This window comes from Petaurus breviceps, unplaced genomic scaffold, assembly GCF_028583685.1.
Source record: "Petaurus breviceps papuanus isolate PSGF00001 unplaced genomic scaffold, PetGlider_PUasm1.0 126, whole genome shotgun sequence".
NCBI lineage: Eukaryota > Metazoa > Chordata > Mammalia > Diprotodontia > Petauridae > Petaurus > Petaurus breviceps.
This window is the reverse complement of record NW_027185655.1, coordinates 9,328,612-9,351,838: the sequence shown is the minus strand read 5'-3', so window position 1 is coordinate 9,351,838 and position 23,227 is coordinate 9,328,612. Positions and strand designations below refer to the sequence as shown.

The 23,227-nt window shown below is 39.6% G+C and overlaps 1 protein-coding gene across 1 annotated transcript in view; it reads left to right on the top strand.

Moving 5' to 3' along the window:
• The first annotated feature begins 890 nt into the window (after positions 1-890).
• Positions 891-23,227, top strand: part of CNOT6L (CCR4-NOT transcription complex subunit 6 like) — a 74,991-nt gene continuing 52,654 nt past the window's right edge. The window contains exon 1 of the mRNA XM_069092664.1: positions 891-947. The gene's annotated coding sequence lies outside the window, so the exon portion shown is untranslated. The remainder of the gene's footprint in view (positions 948-23,227) is intronic.

Below are 23,227 nucleotides of genomic sequence, written 5' to 3'. Positions count from 1 at the left end.
TCCCTGGCGGCTGGGGAGGGAGGGGAAGAAGAAGATGCGGGCTCTCTGTCAGGTAAGACGACACTTCCCACGGCCCATCGCAGCCGCGGCAGCATCTCTGGGCTGTGACCCATCCCGGGCTGGTGGGGAGGCCGAGGAGCCGGCCCCCAGCACGGCCCTTGCACCCCAGGCTCGCCTCGGAAGGGACTGCGGTAAACAGTTCGCAGTAAAAATGGATGGCGGGGTGATCTCAGCCCCGCCGCCCCCCTCCCTCCCCGGGCGCGCGTACACCCCGCAATGCTTGCAAACAACCGGAAGGTCGGCGTGTGTGCCAGTGTGTGTGGGGTTGGGGGGCGGGGGAACGCGCGGGGAGGCGGGGCCGGCCCTCTCCCCGGCGCGCAGGCGCCGCCCCGCCCCCCAGCAGCGCGCAGGCGCCGCCCCGCCCCCCGCCGAGTCGCGGGGGCGTGCCCGCTTCCCGCCAGCCCCTCCACGTCAATCAGCCCTCCTTCTCCCACACTCGGCACCTTGTTGTTAATCTCCATCCGCAGCTCGCGCGGGGTCGCCTGCTCTCTCCCCCCCTCCCCCCCCTCCCCCGGTCTGAGGGCTCGGAACGTGGGCGGCGTGTGAGCGAGTGGAAGGACCGGAAGGCAGCGGGAGCGAGCGGGCGAAGCTCAGCGCCGCCGGGCCCAGACCGGAGCCGCGGAGCCGCCTCCGCCAGCCTCTGGGAAGCGGGGCCGCCCCGCCGCGGCCTCCGCCTCGGTCCTCCCCACGGCCCGGCCCGGCCCGGCCCGGCCCCCCCGCGCCCCCCCCGGCCGGTGCCTGTCCCCGCCGGCGGGCTGCCTGCATGTCTTGGCTGCCCTCAGCCCCGCCGCCCCCGCCGTCCCCGCCGCCGCCGCCGCGCCGCCTCCCCCGCTTGCCCCGCCGCCGCCGCCGCTGCCGCCGCCCGGAGCCCGGCGCGCTGAATGCAGGTGAGGCGGGGGCGAGGGCGAGGGCGGTGCGGGGCTCGGGCTCCCGGCGGCGGCGGGTGGCGCGGGGCGCGGGAGGTGTGCGTGTGTGCGGGGGGGAGGGGCGGCCTGGGCCCGGCGGGGGCGTGTGCGTGTGGGAGGAGGGGGGGCCGAGGCTCCGCGAGTGTGCGTGGGTGTGTAAGGGAGGCGGTGGCTTGCCGTCTATTTACAGCCCCCTCCCCCCGCGTGCGTGCGGCCGAGTGTGTGGCGCGGGTGCGCAGGTACCTCTTGTCTCAGGTGCGGGCCGCGTCCGTCGTGGGGACTGTGCGCGCGTGTCTGTGGCCCCCGCGCGGGGGGCCCGGCGAGCAGGCCGGACCCCCCGCCCGCGGCGCGGCCTAACCGCCCGGGACCGCGCAGCGCGGCCCGCCGGGCGTGGGGGTCCCCTCCCGAAGGGGGGGGGGGGGGGGGGGGGGGGCTCCTCCGGGCGGAGCGCGGCGGGCGGGGGGTCGGGCCGCTCCCGGGCCTAGCGGCCTCCCTGGCCCCCTGCGGACCCCCCACGGGGGATGGGGAGGGTAGAGGAGCGTTCCTGTGCGCCGCCCCCTGGGTCCTCCCAGCAGCCCCTCCAGGGGGTCCTCCTGGTGCAGCTGGAAGTGTGGGGGAACTGAGGGGGCGCAAGGCTAAGGGACTTGGCCAGGGTCACCTAGCTCTGGCCAGTGCGCTCCCAGCCTCTCTTGCATTCTTAGATCATGGTGTTAAAACCTTCTGTCAGTTTTCATTTATCTGGTTGTGAAGTGGTAGAAATTTGGGGGGAAAACCCTCGTTCTCATGATTTAGTTGTAAAGTCATATTTGGCTTATCATGTATTTTTCTGTGATCGTAATTTTTTTTTAGAAGGCTTAGTGCGAATTCTTTAAGTATTGTTTTTAGTCTGTTTTAACGCTTTTTCCAGACAAACAACAAACATCTATGTTGAACATTTTATACTTTTGGAGCCCCAAAGTGGAAAAAATGTTGGCTACAGCTTAAAGCTATTGACTTTAAGACTCAGGGGTCCTTGAGACTCTTTCAAGACGTTTCACAATAACACTGAGGTGTTTATTAATACAAATAACCCACATAAACAATAGTGTTTTGTGGACAAGTTCCTTAATATTTAAGAGAGTAAAGAGGTCTTAAGAGAAAAACATTGGAAAACCGCTACCCTTCAGGTATTGGGCCTGAACCTGTGATTTCACCCACGTTGAAAATTCCCAGGGGAGGAAATTCCCTTTTACCAGTGCAGACCTCAGCACCTTATCTGCCGCTTATCCTTGGACTCCAGGGTCACAGATGTTCCCCTGGACAATGCTGCCTGATTCTGTTTTTACATGCCCATAACGTAAAAATGCAACAAGAAGGACCTTCGTGGTCATTGAGTCAGGAAGTCCTTCAGAGTTTTGGTTTGTATTGTATACCATCATTCAGTTGGGGAGGGCATGGATCGGACCAGGAATCACAAGACATGAGTTCAGATGTGGCCTCAGACACTTAGCAGCCCAGTGACCCTGGGAGAGGTCTCCTAAGCTGCTTTTGCCTCAGTTTCCTCACTTTAATGGGGATGACAGCAGGGTAGTTGCGGGGAGCTGCAAGGTGGCAGAGTAGATGGAGCACACTGGGCCTGGAGTCCAGAAGACTGATTTAACTGTATGACTAGCTTGTGTGCAAGTCACTACCCTGTTTGCCTCAGTTTCCTCATGTGTAAAATGAGCTGGATAAGGAAACGGCAAACCTCTCCAGTATCTTTGCCAAGAATACCCTAAATGGGGTCACGAAGAGTTGGACGAGACTGAAAAACAACCATACAACCCCAAAAGTTGGGTGATGCAAGTGAGATAACATTTGTAAAAAGTGCTTAGCACAGTCCCTGGCACAGTAACTAATAGATGCTTGTTCCTTTTCTCTTTCCTGCTCCCTTTTCCTCCCTAATCAGGAAGGCTCAAAGGGACTTGTACTTTTTGCTTATGTATACCATAAGGAATGATACGAACATTAATAGTTTTCTGTAAATTGTTAGAAGGGCTCAGTTGAATTAGCTGAATTTCAGGGATCTAATTATTTATTTGAGGTTTATTTTTTTTGAAGGGGGAAGTTTATCAATGTAGAGGGACTGTAAAGATATTATTGTATAAGTTGGAATTGACGGTGATTTCACAAGCCTAGGCCTTAGTAACATTAACATTGATATTTTTGTTAATCCAGTAACCATTGAAGTTTCAGCATACCATTTATGTATGCACATTCTGACAAGAGTACTGAAATGGCTTTGTTCATTATAAAATGCAACAGGCTTCTGTTAGTCTATGTAATTAAAAAAAAGCTGGAATACAGGGGTTAGATTCTGAATTGGGAATCCTTACTCAAAACCATTAATGACAAAGGTCTAACAATCATTAAATGAACAATTTTTTTTCATCTTATAATGAATTGCATATTAATACCAGTTATTAAGTAAGCTGTTTTCTGTAAACTTTTCCCCCTTCTATTTTTGGGTAGTACATTTCATTATATAGTCAATGTGAATCTGGAAGACAAATATTTAAATTTTGGGAAAGGGAAATTGCCTAAACTTTTGATGTTAGTGTTACTGAAGAACTTGGGGGCAACACAAAAAAGCAGCTATATGAGAAAGTTGTCTTACACTTTTGTTAAAAATAGGAGGCAGGGTGGTGTCGCAGAATGAGCACTGGATCAGTCCCTTAGAAAACTGGAATGCACTAGTTCTGAATTTTGCCATTGAACCAGCTGGGTCACCCTAGACAATCATTTAATCTCTCTGAGCTTTAGTTTCCTTTCCTAGAGAATGGGTATCCGCTTTATCTACCTCTCAGGGTTATTGTAAGGGTCAAATGGAGTCTCTCTAAAAATCATGTGGTTCAGCAGTTCTTATAGCACGATGAGGGGGGGTCCCCAAATATCTTACAAGGGGGTCTGAGGTCAAAACTATTCATAATGATACTAAAATATTTTAATTTGGAATATGTGTAACCCACATAAACAAAAGCTCTCCCAATATTTAAGAGGGTGAAGTGATTCTGAGACTGAAAAGTTTGAGAACTGCTGATCTAGACTAACCACTTTATTTTGTAGATGATGAAACAGGCCTAGAGAAGGTAAGTAACCAGGGTCCCAATAAGAGTGAGATTTGCACACTAGGCCCTCTGACTTCAAATCTTATTTTTCACTATGTCTTGTTTTTGAAGATACAGATACATTTGTAAAACAAAACAAAACCCCCCAATATTTAGTACTAGTCTTACTTACTTTACTTAGAATTGTTTTTCTGTGGCATTTTGCTCTCCAAAAAAATGAGTTTCTTTAGTTCTGAGAGTTTTCAAAGACATGGAGTGAAGTTCTTCCTTAGACATGTAAGTTATACTGAATTTTCAGTTGTATGTGCTGTCGGCTGTTTATTTTCTTGTAACAGAACCTAGGTAAGAGTATTCTTTGCAGTGTCCTGGACCCTGTCATCAGTTAAGAGTTTGAATTAAGGAAATTTAGAATTTCAAATGTAAGGGTCAAGAGTTATGTTGTGTGGTTTTTTTTTTTTCAGAGATCCTAAAGCTTACATTCTTTTTTTTCCTTTTTTTAATAATAGCATGAATCTTTTGAGAGTACAGTGTAAGGCCTCTCATGTTGGGTTGGCCTTTTCACTGTTGCTGTATGCTGCTGCTGCTCTAAAACAGAAACCTGTGGGCCTCATACTAGAAAGAATGATTTTTTAAAATTAGATAAAATATCACAAATAAACATTACTTTGACTTCTGTCTCTAGTCTCTCACTATCTCCTTCACCTCCTCTTCATTTACCAGATAGTATTTATATATAGCATTCTAGGATGGAAGACCAGGAGACTGCTAAAGTCTTGATAATAGTAATAAGGTGATGGCAGTACAGTTAGAAAAAGGGGAACAGATGGGAGAGAATTGAATCAGTTGGAATCTAGAGCTGGGAGCTTAGAAACTTGGTTGGGTTTTGCCCAGGGTCCCACAGCCAGATCTCAAGGCCAGTGCTTTCCTTTTTCATTTTCACCATACTGGCTTATAGCTTGAGTATTTCCGTAGTCTGTAGAATGGCACATATACATACACATGTATGGGCAGGAAGAGTATAGACTAAGATGAATCCCTAACTTCTCCAAGCACAACTCAGGGTGCCATGTTCTACACAAGGCCTTTTCTCATACCAATGCCATCTCTCTTCAGTGCTGGCTCCCTTGTGAATTTATTTAGTATAATTTTGTGTATACTTAAATTTGTCTGCATGCATGCTGTATTTCCCTTTCCCTTAGTCGAATGTAAGTTCTGAGGACAGTCTGGTACAGAATCAGAGGACCTGGGTTCATATACCAGTCAGTAAGCATTTTTTAAAATGCTTCCTATATGCCATGCACTGTGCCAAGTGCAGGGGAATTCAAAGAAAGCTAGAAGACAGTCCCTGCCTTCACGGAGCTCACAAACTAACAAAGCAGAAGAAACATAAAAACAACTGTGTACAAACGTGCTATATACAGGGTAAATAGAAAAAGAATGAAGTGGGGGAAGGTGCTAGAGGGGAGAGGAGTTGGTAGAAGCTTCCTGTAGAAGGTGGCATTTTAGCTGGGACTTGAAGGAAGCCAGGAAAGCCGGGAGGTGAAGATGAGGAAGGAAAGCAGCACTCCAGGCATGGGAGACAGCCAAAGAAAATGTCTAGAGCCAAGAGTCCATGTCTTAAGTAGTTAGGGTGATCTTTGACTTAGGAAAATAACTTTGGGCGAATCAAGGATGTCCTGGAGTGGGCCTGGGTTGGACTTGGGGCAGTTAGACCAAGCAGCTGGCTGTTGCAGCGGTCCATTTGTGAGGAGATGGGTCTGCACCAGAGTGGTGGCAGCAACAGGACAGAATGGGGCATATTCCAGAGGTATTGCAAAGGTGAAATCCATCGGTTTTGGCAAGCGATCAGACGGGGAGGGGGTGGGGAGAAATGAGAGAATGAGAAGTTGAGGATGGCGTTTAGGGTGTGAGCCTGAGTGACTGAGAGTAGTAGTTCTCTCTACAGTAATAGGGAAGTTTGGAAGGGGACAGATAACGGGTTCAGTTTTGGACATATATACAGGACCTCCAGTTGGAGATAACCAGTAGGTGGTGGGAGGTGTGAACCTGTGGGTCGGGAAATGAGGCTTCATAGATCTGGGAATCCTCACCATTAATGCTTGTGTGAGTCCATGGAAGCCAGTGAGATCACCAAATATAGTAGGATGGAAAGAGAAGAGAATAGGGTCTGGGACAAAAACTGTAATTAGTAGGCATAACCTGAACTGGTTCAGGAAGCCTGAACATAAGTGGTCAAGAGAACCAGGAGAGATTAGTATCCTCAAAAGAAGGGAATAGGTGGTGCCAGGCCCGAAATCAGGGAAGACATGTCTTTGAATTCAAATCTGGCCTTAGACACTTCCTACCTCTGTGATGCTGGGCAAGTCACTTAACCCTGCTTGTATCAGTTTCCTCATCTGTAAAATGAAGTGGAGAAGAAAATGGCAAACCACTCCAGTATCTTTGCCAAGAAAACATGGAATAGGGTCACAAAGAGTCAGATGCGACTGAACAACAACAGAAACTAGAAGAGGGTGATTTGACAGGTGTCAGACTGCAGAGAGTTCAAGAAGGAAGGATGAGGATTGAGAAAAGGCAATGTATTTGGCATTTATCACCTTACTCCTCTCAGCCTCCACTCCCTCAACTATTAGGAATTAACTAAATGATGAGTTCTTTTTGTAGTTCTAAATCTAAGGTTCTGTGATTTTTTTTTTTTTGTTCCTGCTTTTGAATCTCTGGCCCCTAGTACAGTGTGTTGCTTATGTAGGCATTTAAAAGATGTTTGTTCAGTTGAGCATTGTTGAAGAAGAAGATTGGTATAATCTGACAACTGTGTTTAATTATCATAGTTCAGTGACCTTTAATTAGGAAGTATAGAAGGTGAGAAAAGAAAACACATGGGAGGTAGTAATAAGTTCAAAATAACATAAGCTACTTACATAAATACAGAGGAGAAAACTAAAGGAGTGATTAGAGTGGGGATTGGGTTAGGCAAGGAAGGACTTATAAAGATGAGCTTTTAAGTCATGGTCATGAGTTGGACAGGAAAGGCAGAGGGCATGGAAGAAACATGGATGTATGGATGAAAAAAATTAGCTTGTTGCTGCAGAGGGCTAAATTAATATGGAGTAATTTAGGATGGTGAGCGGGGAGAACCTTTGCTGATGAATTTGATCAAACTTTTAGCTTCTTATGCTGGGGAAATCAATGAAAATGATCATTGAGGAACATCTGATTATAGATGAACTAGACACATAGAGAACTAGACAAGTTGTTAAAGCAATCCAGGTGAGGGGAGGTTGGTCCTAAGGATTTCGTTTTTGTTCTTTTAAAAAATTTTACCTAACCTATTCAATGCCATCCCAGTTAAATTGCTAAAAAATTATCTGAGTTAGAAAAGATCATAACAAAGCTCATTTGAAAGAACAAAAGGAAAAGAATTTTCAAAGAAACCAGGAAATTGAACAGTATCAGATCTTAAAGTGTATTATAAGGTGCGAGAGCATTGTTGAAGTATAAAAAGGATAATTTCAATTTTTTTTTTTTTGCTTTTTTGGAGGGCAATTGGGGTTAAGTAATTTGCCCAAGGTTACACGGCTAGTTTTTTTTTTGTGTGTGTGTGTGGGTGTTAAGTGTCTGAGGCTGGAACTGAACTCGAGTTCTCCTGCCTCTGGGGCCAGAGCTTTACTCACTGCGCCACCTAGCCGCCCTGATTTCAATTATTTGAAATGAAAAATTTGTTGTACACATCAGTGTAGCAAAGAATAGAAGGGATACAGAAAATTTGGAAAAAAACTTTCATGGACAATTGCATATAGGATGTGAATGTGTTGGAATACTTCTGTGATGGAGGAAATGTTGAGCTGGTAGATTTAGGAAAACATGGAAAGACTTGGACTTAATGAAGGAAGATGCCATCCACCTTCAGAGAAACAGGTCAGAAGTGGAAATGCATTGTACAGTCTTAGATATATGTGTGAGTGTATGTGTGTGTAGATATCTGTGTGTGTGTGTGTGTGTGTGTGTGTGTGTAGCCTTCTGGGGAGGAGGAGGAAGGGAAAAAATAAAGAACACAGCAGAGAAAAGAGAAGCTACAAGGAAGCAAAGAAAAACTGGGTAGATGAGAAAAAAACGTGTAGTATTATAACAGGTTTTTTTTTTTAATGGAAATTTTTTGTTTTATATTGAGTCCTCACGCTCTGCTGAGTACATGGAAACATCCTTTTTCTCATTTTGTATTTCAGTTTAAAATGAATAAAGATTTACTCCAACGAGAACAACAACAAATTCCTCTGCCTGCCCTACGGCCTCTCCATGTTAAAGCCTCAGTTCATTCCTGATGGGGAGCTAGGTGGTCTAGTGGACCGTTGTACTTTGAATCGGGAAAACCAGAGTTTAAACTCTTCTCATGTTAGTAGCCCATTGTGACTCTTGACAAATCATTTACACTCTCATGGTTTCAGGTTTTTCAATAGGGATAATAAAAGCACCTCATGGTAGATTTTGAGAATTAAATGATGATAAACATGCAAATCACATTGCAAACCTTAAAAATGCTACATTTTAGCTGTTATTACTGCGGGATGATATTCCTTGTGGGATGGCCTTTATTGAAAGCCCTCCATTGAAACAAAGAAGAGAAGGAATGGAGGAAACAAATATTTATTAAGTGCCTGCAGTATGCCAGGTAGCTGAGCATTACAGAAACATTTTCTCATTTGATCTTCACAGCAGTCAGACGGCTCTCCTGTTTTACAACCAAACAGGCTAAGTGACTTGTCCTGGGTTGCACTAGAGTCTCAGGCCTTATTTGAACTCAGGTCTTCTGAAGTCCAGACCTCTCCCCCCCCACTTTGTCCACTGGACCACATATTAGCCTCTAAAAAAAACTGTTGATAAAGCAACCATGTTTGATAATGTCACTAACATTCTGTACCTGTAGTCTCCAACTTTGCTATAGATGTAGGAGGAACATTTGTTTAGTGACTTTCTACTTCTCAGCCAGTACTGTATATGACTAGTTTAACCCTTTTAGTGGTGTTTTCATTTACTTTACTGAAGTCGCTTTTGGTCTTTATATTTCTAGTGCCTGGCTTTTTTTTTTTTTTAACTTCTGTAGTCACTTAGCAGATGTTTGTTGATTGATAAGATTGTTCTTTTGGTACTTCTTTACTATTTATCATAGCATAGATTTAGAGAAGAAAGCGACTTAGAGATACATAGGGTGGGTGGGTAGCCCCCTCATTTTACAGCTGAAGGATATCTCGGCATGTTTCTCAGCATTTTGTTACATATATAATATATATGGATATGGGTGTGTGTATGTATACACACAAAATCTTGTTGATGACCTCTGAGAAATACATCTTACAGAGGGATCACAAGGTCAGATATACAACAGTTTAGTGACTTGATTGGAATAATTTGAAATTTTTCAGAAAATTTGGATCAGTTCACAGATCTGCCAAAAATGCTCTTGATTTCTTACAGCCTCTCCAGATTTCATCTTTTAACATCTTTGCTGATTTGAGTGTGAGAGGAAACTTTAATCTTGATTTGCATTTTTAGTAATTTGGAGAACTTTCCATATGCTTGTGGATCATTCCCATGTTTTCTTTTGAAAATTCATCTCCTCTGACCACTCATCTGTTGGCAAAACGTTAGCTATAGAATTGGAGAGAAAGGAGCAATGCTATGGGAAAAATTAGTCATAGTGGGGAATTCTGTATTAAATTTAACATTTCAGAGTATTTCAGAGGACTATTTTCTCCTAATGTTCAAAGCTGTTTTTTATAAATTTTCTTAAGGCTTCTAACAATAAAATTTTCTTTGAATATCATTCTGCTAGCCAAGCTTAGGAAAGGAGATGCCAGTCTTTGTTTTTGTAAATTTTGTTTGAGACTTTAATTGTGTTTTGGAACTACACATTTATGTTCTGATTTCTAATGAATATTTTTTGATTTAGTTTCTTCTGACCATCGGGACAGAAGGTTCAGAGGCCAAAATAAATTTCTGATCAGTTAAGAATAGACTCGTTCAAGGCAAATTTGGAAAATGGGAGTGGGGTTCTTGGCATGATATGCACTTTCATAACCTTTTAGAATCATGGCTGCTTGAGGATTTCTTTCTTCTTTTTTTGCTTTTTGGAGGGGGGAATGCAGGGCAATTGGGGTGAATGAAGTGACTTGCCCAAGGTCGCACAGCTAGTAAGTGTTAAATGTTGGAGGCTGGATTTGAACTCAGATCCTCCTAATTGCAGGGCTGGTGCTCTATTCACCAAGCCACCTAGCCGCCCTGAGGATTTTTGTACAGATACTTATTTTGTTTGAAGGAGCTTAAATCAATTATTTAATTTGTATAAGCTTCACCCATCCTTCAGTAAAAAGAGAAAACTGATTGTTTTGTTTATACTAGCATAATTTTTTAGTTATATGAAGTTGGTGAAACATTATGGCCCTTTATTTTTCCTTCCTTAGAAAGATGGATGTTCACACTATTTTCTTTTTCCCAGGCACTGTGCTGAGTTTAGTCACCTCATTGCTTAAGTAAATAGTGTTTTATATATTACTTCTAAAAGAAGTAAGAAATCTTAGGTTAAAGACCAGTTTTGCTCATTTATATGAGAAGTGCTTGGGTTTAGTCATATATAATCAAAGTTAATCTCATCATATTATGACAGTTTAAAAAATTCATATGTTATCATGGACTACTAGAGACTTAGCTCTAATAGGACCTTCCTTTCTTCTACGTTTATTGAATGAGAGACACACTAGTATAAAAAAACAATAGTGAGCAACTATTAAGGGTGAGGCCCTAAGCTAGGTTGTCTGGGAGGGTTGAAGAATAAAAATTCAGTGCCTGTTGGTATAGTTGGAAGGAGTAAGATTATAGACCCAGTAGAAGACAGCTTTTATCACACAAATGTTAAATGAGTCAACAGTTGACTCAAGAATTCTGAGTTAGGAAGAGATTAATTTTCTACATTTTGGGGTCATTCCTTCTTGGGAGAAATGGTGGAAATTCAGTTGCTCGAGGAGATTTCCTTTTATTTATATCTCCTGTGCTAGGCATAGCAGAGATGCAGTAACTGCTTAATATATGATTCCTCAGGACTGAACATAAGTAGAATGGGGGTAGTGAGTTCTGTTGGAAGGGAATTGTTGTTAGGTGGAAGTTGGAGTAGATTTCCTTTGACCATTCTGGTTCTCAGATTTGTCATACATACATTCAAATCAGAGTGTTGTCTGATATTATGTCAAGACTTTATGGAAGAGGTAGGACTTGAGTTGCATTATGAAACACAGTGGTACAGTGTTAATATGATATTGCTCCTGCTTGCTCATCTTTCCTATTTCTTCTTATTGAGGCCCAAGGCAATCAGTGTGTTTTCTGATATCTGATTAGTAAGATATCTACATTAACCATAAATATCAATTAGCTCTGAGCCCCCAGTTTGTTAAATAAAAACCTTTTCCAATAAGTTTCCACTCATCTATACCAAATCCCTAGTTTCTTAAGCATTGAGGTTCTTGACTATACAATTTATCAGTGTAACAAACAATAAAACATACATAATTATAATACATCATCAACTATGAGAAAGATTTACAGCCAGACGACACCACTATCACTATTACTGTTGACTTTTCAATTCTGGATACACAGGTCCAGCTCTCTGGGGATGCCAATTAAAGTCAGTTCAATAAATTTCTTCATATTTCTTTGCAAAATAAGAGTTTCATGAAAGAACTTTTCATTCTTTCTGCCCTCTGTCTTCAAGCCAACATTGTTAAGTGTCTCTGGAAAGAAATTGCTAGTTTCTCAAGATTTTGTTCCCTTTTTAAAGATTCAGTAATAATATCTATTGCCTGTCTGAGATACTCTTGAAGGTGGTGTTACATTTTCTAATTATAGCCAAACATTTTAAGCTTCCTAAAAATGACTTGAGGTACATTAAATCAGCTTTAATATCATTTACAATAAACATTGCAATGTAAAGCATCATTTCACAGGATGCTTCAAGCAAAAAGAAAAACATCTTTGACAATGAAGATGGTGATAAGAATAATAATCCTGTAAGATTGAAACCGCCTTGGTACTCAGTTCTCCATCACTACCCTTTGCCCCTTCTAGTTGGAGGGTGGAGCCATGAACTCTGAAACTTTTCATTTAAGAAGGAGGCTCAGGGCTGGCACCTCCTTGTTTTCTAACTGGCTTCTCCACTTTGGACTTTCTCTGACTTGATGGCCCTGCATTGGGTGCTATCTGCCCTTTTCCGGCTTCCTTTGGTGTGTTGTCTTTAGATTGTAAGTGCCTGGAAGATAATTGGGACAGACTTTCTTTTTCATATTTGAATCCCTAGCACTTAGTACAGCGCCTAGCACACAGTAGGCACTTAATAATTGTTTATTGACTGTTGACTAAAATACACAAAGTATGAAGCAACATGTATCAGTAACCACTTTTCCTACATCATCATAATTTAGCCTAGTTATAGGTTGGTTGGTTGCACTTTTCTTTGATTCCTGTTGATTTTTTAAAACGAATACTTGGTTGGTTGGTATATATCAGTATTCTTTTAAAAGACATGTTATTTATTAAAAAGAAAATGGAAAATTCTTTCCTTCTTACCCTCTCCCTACCCATTGTGAAAGCAAAAAATGTGATATTATACATGTGAAATCATGCAAAACATTTCCATATTATCTATATTACCAAAAAAGGAAGAAAAAATAAAGTAAAAAAAATTATGCTTCCAGCTGCATTCAGACCCTGTCAATTCTTTCTCTGGAGGTGGATAGCATTTTTCATCATAAGTTTTTTGGATTTGTCTTGTAACGTATTGATGAGAATGCTTAAGTCATTCACAGTTGATCATCTTACAATATTGCTGGTACCGTGTACAATGTTTTCTGGTTTTGCTCACTCATTTTATATCGGTTCATATGTCTTCTCAGGTTTTTCTGAAACCATCTTGCTCATCATTTCCAGTAGCACAATATAGTATTCCATCACAATCATACACCGCAACTTGTTCAGCTATTCCTTAGTTGATGTACATCCTCTCAGTTGATCAGTGTCAGTATTTCTGAAATGAATAGCTTGTCTTCTTTTACCCTTGAGATACTACAAATGAAGTTTTACATGAAAGGTACTGCTTCAAGGTTCATCTTTCTCCTTTAATCTGAATTGGAGTTCTTAGAAAGGCCTAGACAGAATTATTAGGTCTCTACATATATATATATATATATGTATATGTTTATATATACACATATACATGTATGTGTGTGTGTCACACACACACAAGCAAATTGGACCCTAGCACCTTTGAACTGTAACGGTTTACTTTTGAACATGTCTTAATATTTCTTTGAGATTTAAATGACAGTGCATATCCCTCCCCTCCCCTTTTTATCTAACCATATGAATGTCTTGATTTCTAATATACCTTTGCAATTTCTTCACTTTTTAAAAAATTGTCATCAAATGTCTTAGTTTCTGTGTAAGTATTAAGTCATGTGAAAGGAAAAAAAACCACCCCAAAATGTAAAAAACAGTATTCTTTTATCTGCATTCAGACTCCATCAGTTCTTTGTCTGGATGTGGATAGCTTTTTTCATCCTGAGTCTTTTGGAATTGTCTTGAATCTTAGTATTGCTAAGAGCTAAGTCTATCATCACACCATGTCGTTACTGTGTCCAATATTTTCCTGGTTCTGTTTACTTTACTTTGTATTAATTCATATGTCTTTATGGGTTTTTCTGAAATCATTCCGCTCATCATTTCTTTTTTTTCTTTTTTTTGCCTTTTGGAGTGCAGTTGGGGTTAAGTAACTTGCCCAAGGTTACACGGCTAGTTTTTTTGTGTGGGTGTTAAGTGTCTGAGGCCGGAAACGAACTTGGGTCCTCCTGACTCCAGGCTGGCACTTTACTAACTGTGTCACCTAGCCACCCCCCCACCCCCCATCATTTCTTAAAGCACAATAGTATAGTATTCTTTACATTCATATGCCACAGCTTGTTCAACCATACCCCAATTGATGGGCGTCGTCTTGGTTTCTAATTCTTTGTCACTACAAAAAGAGCTGCTATAGATATTTTTGTACAAGTAGGTCCTTTTCCCTTTTTTAATGATCTCTTTTGAATACAGATCCAGTAGTGGTATTAACTGGATCAAAGGGGACACTTTGCTTTTTGGACATAGTTCCAAATTGCTCTCCAGAATGATTGGATCACTTCACAACTCAACCAACAGTGTATGGGTATCCCAGTTTTCCCACATTTTCTCCAACATTATTTTTCCCATCTGTCATATTTGCCATCCTCAGAGTTTTAATTTGCATTTCTCTAATCAGTAGTGATTTAGAGTATTTTTTCATATAATTATAGAGAGCTTTGGTTTCTTCATGTGAAAACTGCCTGTTCATATCCTTGGACCATTAATCAATTGGGAAATGATTTGTATTTTTATAAATTTGACTCGGTTCTTTATATATTTGAGAAATGAGACACTTCATGTAAAAATCGTTTCCCAATTTGCTGCTTTCCTTTTATTCTTGGTTGCACTGGTTTTGGAAAACATTTTTCAGTAAAATTCTGTCATTGTGCTTCAATTCTTGATAACTTGATCTTATACTTTTTTTTTCTTGATACTGGTTTCTTAGATGTATAAATTTCCTCTGGCTCACATTTCTAAACAGAAAATAGTTCTGCTTTGATTGAGTCTTGATGGTGGTCTTGTTAGTATATGGTCATCTGATTGTGTTTTTGTTTAATGTTTTAGGGGTCAGGGATGACATCCTGAGGAACCAGGGAATCTGTCCTGAGATTTCCAGGTTCCTTTTGTGATGCAGTAAGTTTATACTTGGTCCTTCTTACATGTGGTGGAATCTTATAATTTAAGCATATTTCTAAATTTTTCTACTAGTAATCCTACATACTAAATCTTCCACTTAAAAATGAATTCTCTCTAGGGAATGTTATTGTAGCTGTGTGAGCAAAAGAATGGTCAACCAGATCTGGGGATTGACAGAATCCTAATGGAATAGTTGATCTTAATCTGGTAGAGTCTTTTAATAGTCTTGTAAAGTCTTTGTCCTTAGAATCAGAATTTATTACCTTTTTTTCTTCTTCTTTGGCATTTTTATGCTTTTGATGATTTTTTTTTTCCTATTTGTCAATCCACTACCTTTATGACTTCTTCCCCCAAGTAGACGCCATCCCTTAATATACAGATTACAGTCAAATATACAGATTTCTGTAGAAATAAGGAAAAGAAATCAGACTACAGGCCACATCTGAGAATCCATATCCTGATTCTGTAGCTCAAGTTTATTACTTCTTTACTTAGTGGGGCAAAAATGCTTCACTCTCCATCATTGTTTAGCTACTGCTTATGTCAAAGTTCTGAGCTATGCTTTTTGTTTTTACCAAGTACTGGAAACAAAACTTGGGGAAAAATCCATGGAGAATTAGCTGAACAAATTGTGGCACATGAACACAATGCGATTGTATTTCTTTTTTTTTTTTTTCATTAACTGTATTTGATTTTATTATTTTTTAAATTTTCTTTTAAAATTAATTTGTTTGTTTCCTTTTAGTTTACAAGATTCAATTCCACAATTCCTTGAGTTTCACATTTTGTCCCCCTCCCTCCCCTTCCCCCCATGGCGACATATAGTCAAGTATAGGATCTGTAAATACCTTCACATTATACATTAGTCAGGTTATAGAGACGGATTGTATCAGATGGAATGAAAAATGGTAAAGAGGACATAAAACCAAACAAGAAAGGGAAAAAGATCAGTATTTTGCTTCCACCTCTATATAAACTCAGTTCTTTCTAGTTCTTTCTCTGGATGCACACAGTTCTCTCCATCATGAGTCTTTTGGGATTGACTCATATCACTACATTGCTGAGAAGAGTCCAGTCTATCAAAGCTGGTCATCACACATACATTGTGTCTGTAATTGTGTACAAATTTCTCCTGGTTCTGCTCTTCTCACTCAGCATCAGTTCGTATAAGCCTCTCCAGGTAAATATGAAGACCGTCTGCTCCTTGTTTCTTATAGCACAATAGTATTCCATAACACGCATATACCACAACTTGTTCAGCCATTCCCCAATTGATGGGCACCCCCTTAATTTCCAGTTCTTTGGCACCACAAAAAGAGCTGCTATAAACATTTTTGTACATATGGGTCTTCCTCCCACTTCTATGATCTCTTTGGGATATAACCCTAGGAGTGGTATTGCTGGGTTAAAGGATATGAGATTATTTTATAGCCCTTTGGGCATAATTCCAGATTGCTCTCCAGAAAGGCTGGATCAGTTTACAACTCCACCAGCAATGCATTAGTGCTACAATTTGCCCGCATCCTCTCCAGCATTTGTCATTTTCCTGTTTTGTCATCTTAGCCAATCTGACTGGTAAGATGTGGTACCTCAGGGTTGTTTTGATTTGCATTTCTCTAATCAGTAGTGATTTAGAGAATTTCTTCATGTGCTTAAAGATATCTTTAATTTCTTTCTCTGAAAGTTGCCTGTTCATATCCTTTGACCATTTATCAATTGGGGAATGATTTGTATTCTTTTTTTTTTTTTAAGCAATCGGGGTTAAGTAACTTGCTCAAGGTTACATGGCCAGGTGTTTCTGGGTGGGTGCTAAGTGTCTGAGCTCTAGATTCGATCCCCAGGTCATCCCAACACTGGAGCCGGTGCTCTTACTCACTGTGCCACTTGGCCGCCCCGAATGATTTGTATTCTTATAAATTTGACTCAATTCTCTGTATATTTTAGAAATGAGTCCTTTGTCAGAGACATAGCTTGTAAAAGATTTTTTCCCAATTTCCCACCTCCCTCTTAATCTTGGTTACATTGGCTTTGTTTGTACAGAAGCTTTTCAATTTCATGTAGTCAAAATTACCCATTTTACATTTTATAATGTTCTCTAATTCTTGTTTAGTCATAAAGTCTTTCCCTCTCCACAAATCTGACAGGTAAACTATTCCTTGTTTTCCGAGACTGCTTACGGTATCAGCCTTTATACCTAGATCATGCATCCATTTAGACTTGATTTTGGTATATAGTGTTAGATAGTGGTCTATGCCCAGTTTCTGCCATACTATATTCCAGTTTTCCCAGCAGTTTTTGTCAAATAGTGAGTTCTTATCCCAAAAACTAGGGTCTTGGGGTTTATCAAACAATAGATTACTATAGTCGTTGACTTCTGAATTTCCTGTGCCTAATCTATTCCATTGATCGACTCTTTTATTCCTCAGCCAGTACCAAGTAGTTTTGATGACTGTTGCTTTATAATACAGATTGAAATCTGGTATAGCTAGTCTACCTTCCCTAGCATTTCTTTTGATTAATTCCCTTGATATTCTGGACTGTTTATTCTTCCAAATAAATTTTGTTACTATTTTTTTCTACTTCTATAAAGTAGTTTTTTGGTAAATTAATTGGTATGGCACTAAATATATAATTTAATTTAGGTAAAATTGTCATTTTTATTATATTAGCTCAACCCAGCCACGAGCATTTGATATTTTTCCACTTTGTTAGATCTGACTTTATTTGTGTGAAAAGTGTTTTGTAGTTGTGGTCATATAGGTCCTGGGTTTGTTTTGGCAGGGAGATTCCCAAATATGTTATAATGTCTACAGTAACTTTAAATGGGATTCCTCTTTCTATCTCTTGCTGTTGAATTTCATTGGAAATATATAGGAACGCTGAGGATTTATGTGGGTTTATCTTATATCCTGCAACTTTGCCAAATTTATTTATTGTCTCAAGTAGTTTTTTACTTGATTCTCTAGGATTCTCTAAGTATATCATCATGTCATCTGCAAAGAGGGATAGCTTGGTCTCTTTTTTGCCTAATTTGATTCCTTTGATTTCTTTTTCTTCTCTAATTGAAACTGCTAACATTTCTAGTACCAGATTGAATAAGAGAGTATGTGATAGTGGACACCCTTGTTTCACCCCTGATCTTATGGGAAATGCTTCTAGCTTCTCCCCATTACATATAATACTTGCTTATGGCTTTAAATAGATGCTACCTTTTATTTTAAGGAAGGCTCCATTTATTCCTATACTTTCTAATGTTTTTAATGGGAGTGGATGTTGTATTTTGTCAAAAGCCTTTTCTGCATCTATTGAGATGATCATGTGGGTTCTGCTAGTTTTATTGTTGAGATGATCAATTATACTGATGGTTTTCCTAATATTAAACCATCCTTGCATTCCTGGAATAAATCCTGATCAAAGTGTATTTTTCTTGAGATAAGTTGCTGTAGTCTTTTTGCTAATATTTTATTTAGAATTTTTGCGTCTATATTCATGAGGGAGATTGGTCTATAATTTTCTTTCTCTTTTTTAAGTTTTATCTCTTCCTCATTTAGGTATCAGTACCATATTTGTGTCATGAAAAGAATTTGGTAGGACTCCTTCTTCACTAATTTTCCCAAATAGTTTGTAGAGTATTGGAATCAGTTGTTCTTTAAATATTTGATAGAATTCGCTAGTAAATCCATCTGGCCCTGGAGATTTTTTTCCTAGGGAGATGACTGATGGCTTGTTCGATTTCTTTTTCTGAGATGGGGTTATTTAAGTAATTAACTTCCTCTTTAGTTAATCTGGGCAACTTGTATTTTTGTAAATATTCATCCATTTTCCTAAGATTGTCAAATTTATGTGTATACAATTGGGAAAAATAATTCCTAATTATTGTTTTGATTTCCTCTTCATTGGAGGTAGATTCACCCTTTTCATTTTTGATACTCATAATTTGGTATTCTTTTTTTTTATCATATTGACTAAGGGTCTATCAGTTAATGTGATTGTATTTCACCAAAAGAAATGAGCAATGTAACAGTAGATTCAGAGAAATATGGAAAGGCTTACATGAACTGATACAGAGCGAAGTGAATAGAACCAGTACATGTCTGACTCTTTATATACAGGTCTATCCTATGTTCCTGACCTTTCAGATGAAAGGGTATATATAGTTTTAATTGACCTGACCTTTGGTATAGTTTTAAAATAGTTTTTTTAGAACCCTTGAAACCAATTCTTAGTGCTTTAAATAGTAAACTCATGCACCTATCCTCCACCAACTGCTCTAATTTTTTTTTTCCTTTTTTTTGAAGGGAAGAAGGTAGGGCAATTGGGGTTGTGACTTGCCCAAGGTCACACGGCTAGTTTTGTCTAAGTGTCTGAGGCCACTTTTGAACTCAGGTCCTCCTGACTCTAGGGCTGGTGCTCTATTCACTGTGCCACTTAGCTGCCCCGTGATTATTATTTCATCTTTTGTCATCTTTGCTAATAGGAGGAGTGTAAAATGGAACCCCAGAGTTTTTTTTTTTTTTTGATCTAATATGAAGCATTTTGGTTGATCAGTAATCTATTGAGGAATGACTCATCAATTTTTTGTGTATGACTCAGCTATTAGACCTTTGTTAGAAGCTTGTGGAAGATTTTTTTCTAAATGGTTTCCCTTGTAATTCTAATTGAATTTAATTTTCTTGAGCAGAAGCTTTTAAATTGTAATCTAAGTAGTTCATCTTGTCTTTTGATCATTTTTAATTCCCTATTTAGGTAAGGATTCTCCTCCTTCCTGCCATAGTTGTGCAAGATAGTGCTTTCTTTTACTTTTTAAGTGCTAAACACTTAGCTCATTTGACCCTTGGAGGTAGGTGCTATTCCATTTTACAGTTGAAGAAACCAAGGCAATCAGAGGTTAAGTGACTTGTCCAGCTCACACATCTAGAAAGTATTTAAGACAATAAATGTTTATTGATTGAAGTCCAAATTTGAACTGACTAATTCCAGGCCCAGATCTCTACTTCCTCAGTAGCTAGCTGCCATTGGTGCTTACATGGCACCAAGTCTTTGAGGCAAGAAGTCTATGACTTTTTATGAGTTAAACTTTCACTTTTTAGTTGACTGTCTCGGGTTCCATAGGTTAACCATTATATCATGTCTAAAGAGTGGTATTTTTTTGTTTCCTCTTTGACTATTTGTATTCCCTGGATTTCTTTTTATTTATTTAATGTGATAGCTTGTATTTCCAGAACTATTTAGTAATAGTGGTGAGTATGCAGTTTTTCAAACTCCGATCTTTTTGGATAGGCCTAGCATTTCTCCATTACAGATAATTCTGATTCTTGTTTTTTGATTAATAGGGGTTACCATTTTGAGGAAAGTTTGCTAGTGGCTTTTAGTTTATTTTAGAGACATTATCCTTATCTTGTCCAGGTTGCAAGTACAGTATAGGCCCTATTCTAGTCCTAATTGGCACAGAGAAGTTTTGACCACCGCTTTTTCAGCATTGCACCAATTGGCTACTGCAATTTTTAATGCCCAACTCAAGCAAAACATCAGCTTTAGTTTCTCCAGTAGCTGGGATCACAAGCATAAGCTACATGCCTTTTTTTTTTTAAAACATAAATGAGTGTTAAATATGTTTTTGTAGCCTCTTGGCTAATATAATTCAATATTTTTCCATTAATATTTATTAGATTTCTGTAGTTTTTTTTTTCTTCCTTATTTCTCCCTGTGGTTTATATGTCAGAACTGTATTTCAAGAATGTGTAAAGATCTTTCTGTATTTTTGCAAATCATTTTTGTATTATAAAAATTTGTTTTCATATTGTCTTGGTTTTAGTTTCACTCATCAACTCAGTAATTTTTAATAAATTTTAATGTATCTGTATATATTCCAAATCTCCTAGACTTAAACTCATCAATTTCTTACTATATAATTTATTAACAATATAACAAATACTAAACAAAGACATAAATAATAATTTACAGTACCCTATGAGAAAGGTCAGTGTCAGAGTTACTTGCAACCAGCACAGCTACTGCTTACTTTTCAATTCTGAAAATTGGGCCCACCATTCAGCTGTCTCAGGATTCAAATTAAAGCCTGCTTCTCTAGAATTTTCTTAATGTTTCTTTGTAATATGAGTTAAAACAGTTCTCTTAGGAAAGATGTTCTCTTTTTAACCACCACAGTGACAGTAGGGGCGGCCAGGTAGCACAGCAAGTAAGAGCACCGGTCCCAGTGTCGGGATGACCTGGGGATTGAATCCGGGCTCAGACACTTAGCACCCACCCAGAAACACCTGGCCGTGTAACCTTGAGCAAGTTACTTAACCCCGATTGCTTTTAAAAAAAAAAAAAGAATGACAGTATAAAAACAGCCAGTTTTTAAAGATTCTGTTCCTTCTTAAAGGTACATTAATAGCATCTCTGTTCAGCAGAGGCTATTAATAGAAAGAGGAAGTCGTTATTAAGTGCTTATTATGTACCCAAGTACTGTGCTAAGCTCTAGGTATAAAAATAAAAGAGGCACTGTCCAATCTCTGCCTTCTCTAATGTGAGAAGACCATCCATAAAGGGGAACTGGACTGGGAGGGGGGGTCACTGAAGGCAGAAGGTAGTAGTGTAGTAGGGGCCTGGAATCAAGGGATGGTATCGTGTCAGGGGGTTTGTAGGAATGAAATCCATGGAGTTAAATGGAGACTGAATCATGTGTGGAGATGTCTGGGAAGTATTGAAGCTTGTGTTTTTATCTTTTTTTAGATCTTCTGCCCCTGGCTTGGTTAAGGAATCTTTCTCCTATTCTTGGCAACCCTCCCTTATTTGTTTTCCTATTTAATGATTCCTATATGATGTAACCTTCGTACAATGTTTTTTAGAATTTATGGTGGCATATGGTGTAAGATGATGATCTATGCCTGCCTTTTGCCAAAATGACTTCCAGAGTCCCTAGAATTTATTGTGAAATAGGGAGTCCTTTACCAAGTAGTTTTATGTTCTGGGCTTGAATATTAGCTTCTTACTAAGCTATTGAGTTTGGTTATTTCTGATTTTTATTTAGTGTGTTCCAGTAATGAAGTTTTACATTTTAACCAGTACCAAATTATTTCTGATTATTGCTGTATAATATGGTTTGGTGCCTGGATATTTTATAGTACCACTTTATTTTTACTTCCCTTTCCCCCCCCTTCTGAGCCTAGAATTTTTGTTTCTCTGAATAAGTTTTCTTAAACTAACTATAAAAATAATATGGTTATTAGGATAGCATCAGATCTATAAATCAATCTGTTACATTAGCATTTTCATTTTAGTGTAATTTGTAGGTAATAGAAGCATTTGAGAAGACCTTAAAGAAGTTCAGTATTGGCTAATTAGTTGGGGAGAAAGAGAGAGAAGAGAGAGAAAGGGAGAGGGAGAGAGAGAGGGCATAATTTATAATAAAAATTTAAGATAAATGGTGTCCTGTTGCTGTATCAGAGGGTCCTGAAAAAATACTGGTGATGAGAGAGCATTGCATTTTCTTCTCATTTCTTGGCTGTCTGCTTAAAAGTCATTTGGTGGGTTCTTAAAGAAGATGTAGACTCCATTCCTTAAAATTGGGGCAGCAGTTACTATCAGCTCGGAATGAGAAGAAGCACATGTGGCTGTTGGCTTGAGACGTTGAGGGGTTCAAGTTTACAAAACAGGAAATTTGCTCCTCTGTGGACTCACAGTTGTTTGGTTGGCAGTTTGGTTAAGGATTGAAATCCAGAAAGAGCACATTAGTTTGCTTTGTTACTTTGGCTGGATGTCTAATTGTCAAAAAACTTGAGAATCCCTAATTAAAGATTTTTCCTGCCTCAGATAATGTTATTTCTTTTGGTAGTTAAACTGGGCAGCTATATTTCACAATTACTATTTTATGCCTTCAAATGAACTGAAACATCCTTTTGCTGTGGGCCAAACTTAGTTTATAGCTTTTTAAATTTCTTACATCTTTTCGTGCAATTATTGACCCTGTTTTTAGGAGGACAAATTTTTTTTTCCTATTTTTGGAGCAGGAAGGCAACCAATTGTCCAAGCTCACACAGCTAGTTAAGTGTCAAGTATCTGAGGTCTGATTTGAACTGAGGTCCTCCTGACTCCAGGACCAGTGCTCTGTTCACTGAGCCACCCAAGGACAAATTTTCTGCTCAACATATAGCATACCTTGTTTTTGGTAATTGAATGCATGTGTACAATGGTTAGTGTTTCAAGGTCTAATTCATACCTAAAAGTTAGTCAACTGAGTGTGATCAGCATTGGCTAATGCCCTTTTTTTTGAATTCATTTATAATTCGGTTTTTGGAACTCTCCAACCTTTTCTTGGATGGAGCTTTTCTCTGC